Genomic DNA, 13,996 nt, shown 5'->3' with positions numbered 1-13,996 from the left:
GCTTACAAACAGACAAACAAACCAACTAACTGTACTGGAAACATAGCCCCGCGGCAGAGGTTACTAGAATGCAGTAAACGACCATTAGTAAGCTTATCCTAATGTACTCATCGTTCTTTTTGGCATCTTAAATGCATCCGTTTTATTCTTTAAAGTTGCTTATTGCCTCATAAAACAAAATACATGACTCTTCACTTGCTGTCTTCCAGTTTGTGCTTAATTGAACCCAGGTGGTCAAAGGATAGCCTGCTTCCAACACATTACTGTGCTCTCAATAATATAGAAATAGCTTCCCGTGTTTAAGCCTGGCAAGACAGCAGTCATGTAGGTCAACAGGTATAAGCTTGCATTTACCATTTGCAGGCAGCTAAAGGCAAGTGGGGTGGAAGAGAAGGCAGTGGGATGTAAGCATCATACAGAGAGAAAGGATATTGCAGGGGGAAGTGATAGAGAGGGAAGAAAGGCCAACGATTGGTCCACGCAGACTGTAGTGGTGGTCTGATGAATGTTTTATAAGTATCACTCCTGGGTTTGTAGGTTAGACTTATCTTTCCTCTCACATGTGTGGGATAATGGTGGAGATGTGAGTCACACTGGGCTGTGTTGTCGAGATAACTCCCTGCATTGTGTGCGTGTTATTTTTCCAATACAATTAACAAGCATTACGTTTAATTTAGAGAGAATGAAAGCATTTAATTTATGAAATCTGAGGCTGCAATCTTGCCTGATTTGTTTACGTTGCCATGGTTGCACTTGTGCAGTGGTGTAAGCAGATAAAGATGTGTGTACAAATGTCTTCCTGCAGAAACACTTTTGAAAGGTGTTAGCAAAAGGTTGCAAATGACTTTTATATTAACATACCATTTCAAGCGATATAATTATTGCTATGGAGCAGAGATATCATTTAGATACTGTTGCAAAATCAAGATCAAGATGTCCCTTGTTTGCACATGTTCTTTATCCTGTCCACAAGTACATGGTCACATTAACTTTTGCTCTTTAAAACGAGGTCATAATAGTGCCTCTCCGCTGCAAGTGTGTGGCTTTCAAAGGATTAATAGTCATACTAGAAGGGGCTGGAAGCCGCGGTGTAAACTGGATAGACCTCTAGTGTAATGTTGAAATTCAAAGGCCGCATCATCTGTCCAAGCTGACATTTTTCTTGGTGTCCTTGGCTGAAAAGTGAGGGATTGATACGCTGTCAGAGCCGTGTTATCCAGCTCATAAACAGCAGGCTTTGCCACAGCTTTTATGAGGCATGACCCCCAATATAGCAGGGCCACACACAGAACCTGTCCCGCTTTTTCACAGGTCTTAGTTCGACAAAAAAGCTGTCAAATGGCTGATGAACGAAGAGATGTCAAAATTGACTATTTAACCCACTCCTTGAGTATTCATTTTTATAATCAAGCAACCATACCTTTGCAAAACAGGCCTGTCGAATTCCTCCTGAATTCACCGGCCGAGTATGGAGGGTAGTGTCTATGTAATACAATGGTTTGTTTGGCAGCTCTAATGTAAACTGCAAATTACAATTATGATCTCTATATGGTTCATGGTGAGGATGCTGACTTTTTGTCTAGAGAATGTAGCTAGCCTCAGTCTTTCAGCATGTCATCATGTATGCAGCCATCATGTGCACATTTAAGATCCCTTTACAGGAAACGTTATCTCATTAAGTTCTTCAGGTCTATGTGGAGAGTAGGCGTTTTTATTAAACACATGTAGCTGAACGTTAGCTTAAATAGCTAGCGTGCTTTAGCTAGTTAATCTGATATGATATCTAGCCGATCAAATATCTATATGTTCCTCAGCTCTTATATACACACACACACATACATCTAGCAGTCATACTGGGTTTTTGACTAATGCACACCTTTTCCTAGCAGTTTTCACCTGGAGAACATTGTTACTCAACAAATAGTCCCATGGATGAACACGGCTCAAGCAGCTCTTCCCAGTAAAAGGCTGCCACGCCGTGCCCTGGCTGCCTCCAGAACTCCTTAACCTACATATTTCACATCTCAGCCTTAACCATTTTCCCATAACACCAGGAGGGAAGGCTTCTTGCCGAGCTATCAATAATAAACGATTAAGTCGAGGGTTTAACATGGTTGTGTAGATAATGGGGTCGAAAGGGGGATGCTTTCAAAGAACAGAGTGCTTTCAGCTCAGAAACCACGGGCAGGAAGAACAGAGGTTTTAATGGTCGGGACCTGCAGGCTCTGGGTCACTTTTACGGCATTGTTCGTCACATAATGGCTAATGACTTGTTTAAAAATAATAGTCAGTGCTAATGTGCAGTTTTCTTAAAAAAAATCTAATCAAGTAAAAATGGATGATTTTGATAATAAAAGCGTCTAGGTTAAAACAAGAGTACATTTGTATAGTGGCTGACCAGTGCAAACAGGCTACAACGGCCCAAAACCCTTTCATTCATGCAAAGATGGCCAACTTTATAGTCCCCGAACTTCACCAAGCGCTCCGGTTCCGGCTGTGTGCATAATGTTCTTGTGTCCCCTCTTTCTGTTGTGTTTTGAGCTTCTTGCAACATTTTCTTTTTAATAGCAGTTTTTCTTTTCGGCAGCGCTTTTAGTTAACGCTGCCTATGTTTCGTGAAGTTGGTGAATGTTGTCTAATGCTGCACATGTGTTGTCAAGTTGGTAAAGATGTTTCTTCATTTGAATGTGTTTTTGCACAATAGCGTTTTCTTTTATTTGCATTCTTTTTGAAACTGCAGTGCATTTCTCCTAATGGAAGTGTTTTTTGCTGTCGGCCACCGTATATTTGCTTTGAACGTAGTTTTTAAACGTAAAACATTATTCCAACATTATCTGAATCCTTATGTTCAATCTTTTTCAATCACATGACCAGTATAACCTGTCTTGTCCTTCAAATCGTCAAATCCTTGGTACCTGTTGAATAGAGGGGCTTTTGGTTAAATGTGTTTCGAACAATGATATAAGAAAGGGACCTAATCCCTGCAGTTCCAATGAAGTATTGTCTTGAGAGACCTGGTGCTCATCCCCATGGTGTGTTTCAGTAGGTTTGTGACTTTTCTTTCACCCCTCACATAGCCAGACCGTTGAACTGAGGAGTATAGCAAGCTGTAGTGTATTGCTCTTAGCACCGTTTGAACACTTGATAACAGTGTGCACTGGAGCAAATCAGTGATAGTGATAAACCCCACAGAGGGAGCTGGATACTTTTGCTCCCTGAGAAAGTATGAACAGTGCAGACAGGTAATAACAGGGACGGTTCCATCAGCATTAACACGTATTCATAGGTTTTATAGACATTTATCCACTTTGGCTATAGCTCACTGCATCAATAACTGACCATCTCACAAATCCACACACACATGCACACACACACACACACCAGATGCTAAGATAAACAAGTAGTCACAGAGTGCCCTGCAGCTTTGCCAGTCATTCTCTTCATGTCTGACTGCATCTCATTGACATGGCCGTTTTATGAAAAGACTTCTTTGAGATTTGAAAAAAAAGAAACATTTGCCTATGCAGTCTGGACGTGGATGCTGTCTACATACAGATGTTAGCCCTGGGGCTCTGAAACTAATCACATATGGCACGATCTTCTTTTCACGTGCTTGATAGTGTTGATAGCAGGATTGCAAAATGGTTATTCTCCCTTTTATCAGTGCAAAAGTAATGAATGAAGTACAGAATAGAAACATTATTATATCTACTTTTACACAACCACAAGAAACAATAGGCGCATTCACACCGGAGTACTTTTCCCCGTACTTTTCCCGTTTAGTTCCGTTAGTACCCCTTATGTCGCGTTCACACCAAAAATAGTACTTATACCCCTTTCACACCAACGGTGTTTCAGGGCCGGTTCGGTGCTGGTGCTTGAAAAGCACCGGGTTTTCCTGTTCACACCGCAGCGGAGCAGCGTCATAGCTCCGGAATCCGGTTCGTTTCGAGCACCAAAAAGTTGTCCGTCTAGAAGCAAGAACCGCATACGTCACGCTTACGTCGGAGGGGGGCGAGATTAACCTGAGCTAACACTTAAGGCGAGTACGGCAAATAAAAGTTGTAACAAGCAGTAGTGCTGAGCAAAGTGACTAGAACGCAACCACACACTTGTTAAAAAAAACACACTTTATAAAGTCAGGCAACACTAACCAGGCTTCGTGTGATTCTGTTTATTTGTACCTTACTTTGACCATCCGTTCTCTGTTATTGATCATTGTGGAGAGCAGGCAGACGTTTTGTGTGTTATTATAGCAGCTATCGGATGGAATCAATACATGGGCTGCACAGGTTGTCATGTCCGACTATCACAAGTAGAATCATAATGAAAAATACGTCGGTAAAAAGTGCCTGTAGAATACTGCTTAGCAAGTAGTCAGTTTAGCTTCGGTTGCTATGCTAACATCACCCATGTTATACCAGAGAAACTTTCATAACAGCGTTGTGATGCCAAACAGCGTCAATTCAGACTGACACCAAACAGCGTCAATTCAGACTGACACACATTCACTTAAGGGGAACTGGGGATATGTATCAGCTGCTTGTGTGACAGTCAGACAGTGAATACTTTAGAGCCGTGTGAGCTAACCCGGAGCTAACGGGAGAATACACTCCCGTTGAAGAGCAGCCGGCCAGCACTGCAGCGGTCGGTAAATGCCGCTGAAACACATTAATAAACAATGAACCACGGCACTCTGGAGAAAAGTATAAGGTTGGAGAAGTCGTTATTTAATTTAATCTGGCTTCGTATGATTAAAAGCAACGCAGTCCCCGGCCCGTTGTTGTGAGGTGAGCTCCGGCGTTGGGGAGAAACTCAGCGACGTAAACTGTGACGTCATGACGCAGCAGCGGCAGCACCAGTCGGGCTCTGAGCGGTGTGAAAAGAGCCGGCGCTAAACCGAAGAACCGGTTCTGAACCAGAAAAGCTCTAGCACGGAGCTTGAACCGGAGTTGCGTTGGTGTGAAAGGGGCATTAGTGCCGGGAACTTTTACCCCCATTTTTAGTGCCTGCTGAGAGATGGTACTTTCCTGGGGGAAAAAAGTGCCCCAGTTCTGATTGGCTGGGCGAATTGCAAACCACGCCCCGTAAAACTCTGAAATGTTTTGTAGAGCCGCCATTTTATTATCCTCGCATTAGCATTATTAGCATTAGCATTCGCCCAGCGCACAAACGCAGAGAGACTAACTTATGGCAACACAAAAGAAAACATGGGAGTGGTGGAGTGATGAGGAGGTGTCGGCGTTCTGGCGATTTACTCGGAAGGCTTCAGTAGAAGCTGCTGGGAGTCCCAGCAGCTTCTACTGAAGCCAGTCCCCAACTCCGGGGACTTCCGGCCGGGGACTTCGGGTGGCAGTGTACACCGTGAAGTGGTTTGCGGCCTGCCAGTAAACCCAAAGCAGAAGAAGACGAAGTGACGTCAGCGGCTCATTTGCGTAATCTTCCCTCAGGGAACTTATTCCGGTGTGAACGCGATCGGCTCTTAGTTCCATAGGGGAACTAAGAGCTGGGAACTAAGTGCTGGGAACTAAGTACGGCAAAGTACTTGGTGTGAACGCGGCTATTAAGTCTCACAACAGGTTGCATTGACTTGTTTGACAATCTTTCTTGCTGTTTCAATTATTTATTTTGTCACATTTTGATCCTCTGTGCAGGGTATTTGTTATGATGTGTTGTTGTGTTCCTATTCCACCTCTCTACCTTGACAATTCTGTCTGATTTGGCCTTAAAAACATGTCAGCTGTTGGAGCTGCACCAGTGGAGTGCACACAGCTCAAGGAGGCAAATAAGGTACCTTGCCATATCTGCATCTAAAATGATCTTCCTTCTTTGAGTATTCACTTGAAGGGGCCCTATTATACTCACTTTCAGGTTCAGGTGTGTATTTGGTGCCTCTACTGTGACATGTTTTAATGCCTGTGCAGCAGCACCTCTTTTCACCCTCTGTCTGAAACCAGAGCCCAGTCTGCTCTGATTGGTTAGCTGGCTGGCTCTGTTGTGATTGGTCAACCGCTTAGAGATGTCCCCCCCCTTAGCATATCACACACAATTTGTTGGAGTGCTAACCAATAGTAACGCACGCGTTACATAGTGATGTCACTATGTTACAGAAGTAAACAAAGGAGTCCAATTGAGGCGTTTCGGGCAGGGGGGGGAGTGTGAGGGAGAGAAAACTCCCTCTGGAGGGAACTTTGGGATTCTAGCCTCTGCAGAACATGCACAAAAAAAAATGACGTACTACAGGAAAGGGAAAACCCCAAAAAGCATTATAGTGCCCCTTTAATCAAATCTGAACACATACATGAATATCCATTAAGCTGCTAAGAAACAAAATCATTTAATCTAAGTTTTTCATGCATTGCAAACAGAAACCGCTGATAGATAATTCGGTATATTTTAAAGTTTTGAATTCCCCGAAATGTAAAACAATATATATAGGCTAATGAAATAGAAATGTTGTGTGCAGTTGTCTTGATTTCTCCGACATGGTCAGACTCAAACATCTTTGGCTCTAAACTGATCCTTGCTTTCCACTGAAGTAATTTGAAGTTCATTCCACTTTACAGTTAAACTCCTAATAAATAATTAAATGGAAATTAATTCTAGATGTTTGACTCGAAGCAGGGAAACCTGATGTTTTTCTACTTGCTCAGTGGTAAGCGGAAGCAGGCTAACATCCAAAGGTGGGGTTATTGACTTGTCAATCTATATTGTGACCTTAACTTATGGTCATGAACTTAATGTAGTAGACAATTAATAATATTGATCCTCAGGAAGCAGTAATGTGATGGTGTCTGGTCTTACCTTAGTGAAAGGGTTAGAAGCATGTAGATCTTGGAGTGAATTGTTTCTCCTTTGAATTCAGACAGGGAGGCGTGTTGGTATTTCGGGCACTGATAACTCAAAGCAGACGCAGAACAAGCTGAATGGATAACATATTCCATCTAGCCTGGTTACGCCTCAGGAGGAGCTGGAGGATGTAGTCTGGGGAAACGATGTCTGGGGTAATCTAGTAAGTGTCCAGCAGAAGACCAGGAGCAGGATAAGTAGCGGAAAATGGATGGACAACATTGGTCAGCCATTCCCCATTTAACAACATCCTGGTCTCTTAAATCATACGGGAAAGCACTGTCTCTCCTTTGTGTCTTTCATGGTTCATAGTAAGGCCAAAACTCTGTGAATCCTCCAGTGAGATCCGCTTAGATTCATGTGAAACCCATTGTACAGAAGAGACACTATCAGAGACTTAGTTTCAGTATGTTTGGTTTGCCTTTAATGTGCTTCTAAAGTCGGGCCGCACAGCTGCACACATACCCACGCTCACACATGTGCACACTCTCTTTCTCCGACAGTGACACACGCTTTTCTGTCCTCAGGACGGCAGAGATCTCATTTAGATAACTCTCCTGATCTCTCAGTACCTCCCAGAGTTGCCCTTCACTGCTATATTCATCCATTATGTTACCACATGAAGAGATAACAACAACTTTAGCTGATCCTTTCAAATTGATAGTGAAAGATCAGCGGGGGACTTGAAGACAGCATCTGAACTGGATATCTTGAAATTATTTTTGCTGTGATTCTGATGCTGTTAAACATAACACCGGCAAAGAATAACAGCCTGTAATTTGCACTAAAATACTTTGCAGGAATTACCATTTATCTCACTAACAAGCATTCGTCTCGTGACAGTTATGATGTTGGCACCCATTAGCCATGTGGAGTAGTGTTGCTTTTAAAGAGCGGGGTACTTAGCATAGCCAAATCAGCCTCAACTGCCATAATTCTAGCTGTCTCTTCCTCTATTTAGTGTGCAGCTGCCCCTGCAGCTCCCCACCTCCAGAGCACTTACATTACCCCTCTGCATGTGTGTTTGCGTTCTGCAGGGAGAGACTTACTGCCTGCATAAGACCCTTGAAGGTGGCGTGTGTATTTATATCCAGCAGTGCTTGTAGAGGGGTGTGTCTGCTGCTGGAGACTTTCAACCATCAAACACATTCTCTCTTCCCATAATGCTAGAGCAGTTTCGTGGGCAAGTGCATCAAAACTACTTAAGATACAGTAAGGTCTGCCACAGCCAAACTCCAGATTGGTGTAATACAAATAATTGTTAGTTGCGCACCTAGCCCTGGGACTTCTGTGTAAAAGGATGTCACAATTCCTGGATTGAAAAAAACATTGTCAATAAATGTAATCCACGCTGTAAAAGACACCATGCAGGTACTTCAGATATGTATTTATGTGAAGTGAATATATTTATAAAATATATTCACTTTACTACAGCACAGTCTCTGTTATGAATAACATAATGTGTTTGGCTGGAAGGTCATTCATGAACGTGATGAAAATATTTCATAGTCTTATTTGTTCTGAACAGATAATCTCCACTGAAACATTCAGCACTTTCTGTTAAGAGACTTCCTTCATCCTGTTCTGTATGCCAGATCCAGAGTTTTAAGGTGGTTTGATGTCACAATAGTTTTCCACTTCCTAAGAGAAACCTAACCGTTTGTTTAAACCTTTTTAAGTGGTTCATTATAAAACGTATAAGAGCCTAATAATTGAAATTCTGTTCATCATATTGTCCTATGTCCTATAAAGATAATCATGCAGATATGTCCAAAGACCATTTAGAAACTCTCCTGATTGGCTGAAATGAGGGTCAAAAATTACTTTCTCACAAAATACATGTTTTTATTAAATTGCTATATGCAACTTGGTCCACATCATTGCAGAGGAGGTGCACCGTGTAATTTCCCATGCGCCCTCTTCTCACCAGCACCCTCTCCCTCTGTGACAGCCTCACGCTGCTTGTGTGTAAGTTTGTGTTTGCCCTGGCTGCCACAGCTGAAAGTCCCCTCAGCGTCGGCAAATGGCCAGACTCTGTCACAGCCTCTGACTGGACCAGCTGTTTCTTTCTCTTCCTTTCGTCTTATCTCCTCCGTCACACTATCTGTCTTCTTCTCTGTGAAAGAGGCAGTGATAGGGCGCATGGTGGTGCAGCATTTGACACCAAAGTTGATATCCACACATGCTGGCAGATAGTTTTGAGTGTGTGACACAAACACTATCCTGTGGATTGTGGGAACATAAAAGACACTTACACTCTATGTTGTTTTTGTGGTGGCACTCTGACAAGTGGGAGGACAGTGGAGGTCACAGGGTGCTCAGTTTGGGAAGCGGCCGGTCGAACCCAGTTAGACAAACAATGAAAGTGAAATGGGATGGGTCCGGGCTTAAGCTGTCTGGCCCAGCCTTGGCCCAGGCTGCTGGCGTAGGCACTTTTTCGTGCCCTGTGCATCTCACATCGGGAGTTATCAGAGCGTGCAGGCAGGGAGAGTCACACTGTAGCAGCAGCAGGCTAGCAGCAGCAGCAGTATTAGCACCTCGCTGGGGGCTGCAGAGTCCTGGATGTGACCTGATTTGTCAATTCGATAACTTCACTCAAGTGTCGCTACTCCAGGGAATCATTGGCTTTCTAATTCAGCAATCATGGCTTGGATAGGAGACTTGCTGTTTCATGTTTCGTTGAAAGAAAATTGAGGTGAATAATGGATTTATCCCAATTTGACATCAAAGTGCAACATCTGAGGAGGCTCTGATTGTCCTGGACTGTCTCGCCATGGCTTACCCAGGGCACTGTGATTGGTTAAAAGACACCGTCAGTTTTTTGCCAGGTAAGGGCAGACATTAAATGGGTTTGACATACAAATATCTAAGATGAGATATTAATCGTCAGAGACATGATTTAACATGCCGCAGCTTTTCCGATTGTCCCAAGTCTTTAATCAGGATTTGATCGAGGGATGTTACAAGCTTCCTGCTGTGTTGTAAACACTGTGCGAATGATAAAAAGCCTCTTCTTCCGCTGAAGTTGTTTACTGCTCTACAGATTCATCTACGGGGAATGGGAGGTGAAATGCATGTCTGTGTAAACAGTTTTTGAGCCAATTAAATCATCTGAAGGAACAAGGTCTTGAGAGAACAAGTGAATGCAAATGCGACAGAATAGAAAAGCACACACAACAAAGTAATTCGGGATAAAAGAGGCGAGGGATAACAAAACCGAGACACTATTGATGAAGAACACACTTTGTGCATTTTTCTGTCACTCAAACCCAGTAGAGCTGCTTTTAAGTACTCTAGGAAAAAGGGCAATACCTTGAGCAAAAATGTGCCATCAGGTTTTGGTTTCATGAATCTTTGGACCTTTTTAATTAAATTAGAAATTCCTCCTCTTCCCTGTCGAGGCAAATAAAGCAGAGAACTTTGCCCCTCCCTCAGCTTGTTTATCAGAATACACTTCATGTTGCATTTTTAATTATGTATGAACTGTATTTACATATTTGTGCATGACTGAGCGCTCTGCATCTCACTACCAAATGAAGCTTTGAAATTACAAACTAAAGGATACAAAATGAATGTGGTGTTTGGTAGGGCTGCTCAATTAATCGCATTTGAATCGCAATTACGATTTTGGCTTGCAACGATTATGAAAACAACATAATCGAAATAAAACGATTATTATTTTTTATTTTATTTTATTTTTTATTGGTTTTTCAGTTGAATTATACTTAAAGGGGACCTATCATGCAAAATGCACTTTTGTACGTCTTTTATACATGAATATGTGTCCCCGGTGTTCCAGGGAACTCACCAAGTGTCAGAAAACACAACCCTCTCTATTTTCCTCCATACCCAAATCTCTAAAAAAGGGGCTGCAACGGATCTGATAAAAACTGATCCAGATTTAAACACTGTCCTGTCAGGACGGTGGCGCTACGGCTATTGGGCTAACTCCACCAATCAGGAGGAGACAGCCACGGCCATTGCCGTTCGAAAGCGCTGGAGACGCTGTAGTACATATGCCAGGCCTGTAGGTGGTGCTGTTCTCACAGAATCAACCCTTGCTAAAACAGATCTAAAAAATGTCAAATTGAGCAAAATGAGGCATGGCTAAAATGCATGATCTGTTTGGTATTTTGAAAAAAAAAAAGTATAAATATGCCTTATATAGGTATGGTCCTACACTATATTATTCAAATATAGCATGATAGGTCCACTTTAAAGTTCAGGGTAATCAACTGTTTTTTTCAATAAATGGATGTTTTCAAAGTAAATGGATAATCGTTTTTAATAATCGTGATATCAATTATTGACCCAAATAATCGAGATTATGATTTTTGCCATAATTGAGCAGCCCTAGTGTTTGGAGAACACATGATTACGTCATGCTTCCGCAGAGCGTTAGCTTGGGAACCAAAAATAGATATATACAAACATCAACACACACACACACACACGCATGAGTTTAGCTGTAGCGTGATGCAGGTTCCAGTGAAAGTGTGTGTGTGTGTGTGTGTGTGTGTGTGTGTGTTAAGGTGTTGTTGTACATAAGGGGAAATGCCTGTGGAGGATCAGATGGTGACAGATGGTTTGAAGACAAATCAGCCTGGGAGTCAGGATCTCTGCCCTGGGACTAGTAGCCCATTTTAAGTATGCTTGTGTCAATGTGTTTTAAAGGCTTGGCTATGTAATGCATCTTGTAAGAGCACACTGACAATTTAATCAAAATATATTGCTTTTACATATTAAGGCCAGAACTATATACAGTATACTTTAAGTTAAGAGCCCTCAGAGTTGGGGTGTACGAGTGAATACTTACAACACACTTATAGATGGACACACACACACACAGCCACCACTCACTCCAGTCTCACGTACCTAGAATAATGGAGTGTTATAATCTCTGCCGTATATTACCAGGTGCTATTTCTCATCCGAGTGACATTGTTACTCTTTGGCAGGAAGTAACCTTGCAGGCACTAGTTTGAAACTTCACAAAGTGCTTTACATCTGCCTATAAATTACAGCTCAAGAGGTGCTTATGTGGCAGTCAGGAGGAGTGGTGCAGTAAGTCGTTCCTCCATTTCCCAGAGGCCTTTACACTTAAAGATCATCTCAGTCCAACCCCGTTCCCACCGTTGTGAGAGGACGGCTGATAAAAGCGCTGCAGGAGTACATTTGTACCTGAACAAGCACCTCCATCTGCCGCCTTACATGTGCTTGGTGTTGTTTATGTGCGCGTGCATGTGTTGTTTTGTCTCTTAGCAGTTGAGCCTCGCCTAGACGACTTAAGCCCTGCTAGCCTTTAATAATCTTATTCCCAATAAGTACCATCTAGGTCAGGGGTTTCTATCTTCACCCTGCTCACAGACCACAGACAGGGTCCAGCACGGTGTCCTACTAACATTTGTATATGTTTTAAAAATGAAACATCAAAGAAACAGCTAACCCTGTGATAACACATACTGTAGAGGTTTTTTCCTCTTACCTGTAGTTTATCATTTTTAAATGAAGACTGTCTTGGTGTTAGTAGCTGGGGTTGGAGGTATTGGCTGTGGAGCTCTTGAATTTAATGGAACTAGACTTGGCTTATGCTCAAAAACAGACATTTGGAAAACTCCTACTTCATTGCCTGGTTACTCAAGATAATCCAAAGACATGTGAAGGAACTCTTTTCTTTCTACCAAACGACACCCGGATGAGCTTCTCTTTTACTCTCAGATCCCCTTTTGCGCAGTGATACGGTTGTCAAGTAGTTCCATTGTAAGGAAATCCTATTTACAAGGACAAACTCACAAAGAAAGATACATGGCTGTTAAGTTTTTTAATATTTCATAAAATCTGAGTGCTATCTAGCTCCATTATATTTTATGGAGGCAGATATCTCTTTGGTAGATATTAGGGCTGTCAGTCGATTAAAATATTTAATCGCATGATTGTCCATAGTTAATCGCGATTAATCGCAAATTAATCGCACATTTTTTATCTGTTCTAAATGTACCTTAGAGGGATATTTTTCAAGTTTTTAATACTCTTATCAACATATGAGTGGACAACTATGCTTTATATGTTTGTTTATTATCATTTGAACAATGACAAATATTCTCATGAATATTAAACACAACAACCTCTGAACAATACAAATATTCGCCTCAATTCAACCTAGAACCTCTCTCATACAATACTGTGTGTGTGTGTGTGTGTGTGTGTGTGTGTGTGTGTGTGTGTGTGTGTGTGTGTGTGTGTGTGTGTGTGTGTGTGTGTGTGTGTGTGTGGTGTGTGTGTGTGTGTGTGTGTGTGTGTGTGTGTGTGTGTGTGTGTGTGTGTGTGTGTGTGTGTGTGTGTGTGTTGTGTGTGTGTGTGTGTGTGTGTGTGTGTGTGTGTGTGTGTGTGTGTGTGTGTGTGTGTGTGTGTGTGTGTGTGTGTGTGTGTGTGTGTGTGTGTGTGTGTGTGTGTGACGGATCGTTGGAGCTATGTGCAGCTCAAGGCATATATGCCTGTGTGTATGAGCTGTGTTGCGGCACTATCCGTGCTGAGTGTGCTGTCTGGCTACCTGCATAAAGTCAAGTGCTCGGCGCAGTTGTCGGCGAAATGTCGCTCCTCTGTTTTCATTGAAACAGCTCCTTATATCCGTTAGCTCAGCTAGCTAGCACCAGATGCTAACAACAACACGTAAGGTGTGCTTCGCTCGCGCCACACATACACACACCCTCCCGGTCCTCCCGATGGCCAGTCCGGGCCTGCCGGTGAGCGTGGAAGTGTGGTCTGCCACAAGCGGGCAGCAGGAGCGGGGCTGTCAGCATCAGCTTGTAGATGGTATTTTAAACTCGATGCGCTCTGAAACTACGGCGGCCGAGGACAAAAAATACACATGCGTTAATCGCGTTAAAATAATTAGTGGCGTTAATTTTTTTTTGCGTTAACGCGTTATTAACGCGTTAACTTGACAGCCCTAGTAGATATCTATGATTACAGGTAAGAGGAAACAAATATATTTTAGTTTTTGAGGTTCACTCTCAATAATAACATCTCTCTTGGAGGGCTGGAACTAATTGACAAGAAGCAGGCCTCCCTTAGTTACTGTTGCTATTCCAGCATGGCACTAAAGCAGTGTACTGTGACACCAGTGGCAGATTTACTACCCAAAATG

At 42.6% G+C, this 13,996-nt stretch overlaps 1 protein-coding gene across 4 annotated transcripts in view; it reads left to right on the top strand.

The window, feature by feature from the left end:
* The window catches only part of pak7 (p21 protein (Cdc42/Rac)-activated kinase 7), a 68,124-nt gene that overhangs the window by 13,573 nt on the left and 40,555 nt on the right, over positions 1-13,996 (top strand). The window contains exon 1 of one of the 4 annotated variants that reach the window (XM_034150374.1): positions 9,378-9,544. The exons of the other annotated variants lie outside the window; for them this stretch is intronic. The gene's annotated coding sequence lies outside the window, so the exon portion shown is untranslated. Of the gene's footprint in view, positions 1-9,377; positions 9,545-13,996 lie in introns of those variants that run through there. 4 annotated transcript variants of the gene reach the window in all.

This window comes from Trematomus bernacchii, unplaced genomic scaffold (genome assembly GCF_902827165.1).
Source record: "Trematomus bernacchii unplaced genomic scaffold, fTreBer1.1, whole genome shotgun sequence".
Taxonomy (NCBI): domain Eukaryota; kingdom Metazoa; phylum Chordata; class Actinopteri; order Perciformes; family Nototheniidae; genus Trematomus; species Trematomus bernacchii.
Note: the sequence above shows the minus strand (reverse complement) of the source record. Positions and strands in the feature narration are given on the sequence as shown.